This window comes from Brassica napus, unplaced genomic scaffold (assembly GCF_020379485.1).
Source record: "Brassica napus cultivar Da-Ae unplaced genomic scaffold, Da-Ae ScsIHWf_3172;HRSCAF=3997, whole genome shotgun sequence".
In the NCBI taxonomy this organism is placed as follows: Eukaryota; Viridiplantae; Streptophyta; class Magnoliopsida; order Brassicales; family Brassicaceae; genus Brassica; species Brassica napus.
Genome location: NW_026016386.1, coordinates 1 through 1,470, shown reverse-complemented (window position 1 = coordinate 1,470; position 1,470 = coordinate 1). Strand labels below are relative to the sequence as shown.

The 1,470-nt window shown below is 38.7% G+C and overlaps 1 pseudogene; it reads left to right on the top strand.

The window, feature by feature from the left end:
* Positions 1-155: 155 nt before the first annotated feature.
* LOC125603342 lies at positions 156-1,465 on the top strand (annotated as a pseudogene).
* Positions 1,466-1,470: the final 5 nt, after the last annotated feature.

Below are 1,470 nucleotides of genomic sequence, written 5' to 3'. Positions count from 1 at the left end.
GTCATATCTAGGATTTACATATACAACATATATTACTGTCAAGAGTGATTGATTATTATTATATATTATATTAAATATTTCGATTTACAAAAGTCAAAGATTCAAAACTGGAAAAAACAAGTATTAGGTTGCGCTATACATATGAAAGAATATACAAAATGATGTATTTGGCGAATCAAATATCATGTCTAATAAAGAATCATTCTGATTAGTTGATAATTTTGTGAAAGATTCCTGTGAAAAAGGTTAATTAAATCTATTCCTAATTTATGTCGAGTAGACCTTGTTGTTTTGTTTTATTGCAAGAATTCTAAATTCATGACTTGTAGGGAGGGACTTATGTCACCACAAACAGAGACTAAAGCAAGTGTTGGATTCAAAGCTGGTGTTAAGAGTATAAATTGAATTATTATACTCCTGAATATGAAACCAAGGATACTGATATCTTGGCAGCATTCCGAGTAACTCCTCAACCGGAGTTCCACCTGAAGAAGCAGGGGCTGCGGTAGCTGCTGAATCTTCTACTGGTACATGGACAACTGTGTGGACCGATGGGCTTACCAGCCTTGACCGTTACAAAGGACGATGCTAACAATCGAGCCCGTTTCCAGGAGAAGAAACTCAATTTATTGCGTATGTAGCTTACCCATTAGACCTTTTTGAAGAAGGGTCTGTTACTAACATGTTTACCTCAATTGTGGGTAAAGTATTTGGGTTCAAAGCCCTGGCTGCTCTACGTCTAGAGGATCTGCGAATCTCCGGCTTATACTAAAACTTTCCAGGGAACCTCATGGTATCCAAGTGAAAGAGATAAATTGAACAAGTATGGACGTCCCCTATTAGGATGTACTATAAACCTAAGTTGGGGTTATCCGCGAAGAAGAACTATGGTAGAGCAGTTTATGAATGTCTACGTGGTGGACTTGATTTTACCAAAGATGATGAGAATGTAACTCTCAACCATTTATGCGTTGGAGAGACCGTTTTTATTTTGTGCCGAAGCTATTTATAAATCACAGGCTGAACAGGTGAAATCAAAGGACATTATTTGAATGCTACTGCGGGTCATGCGAAGTAACAGAAGAAGAAATGATGAAAAGAGCTATATTTGCCAGAGAATTGGGAGTTCCTATCGTAATGCATGACTACTTAACAGGGGGATTCACCGCAAATACTAGTTTGGCTCATTATTGCCGAGATAATGGCCTACTTCTTCACATCCACCGTGCAATGCACGCGTTATTGATAGACAGAAAGAATCATGGTATGCACTTCCGTGTACTAGCTAAAGCTTTACGTCTATCGGGTGGAGATCATGTTTCACGCGGGTACAGTAGTAGGTAAACTTGAAGGAGACAGGGAGTCAACTTGGGGCTTTGTTGATTTACTGCGCGATGATTATGTTGAAAAAGACCGAAGTCGTGGTATCTTTTTCACTCAAGATTGGGTCTCATACCAGTGTTTTACCTG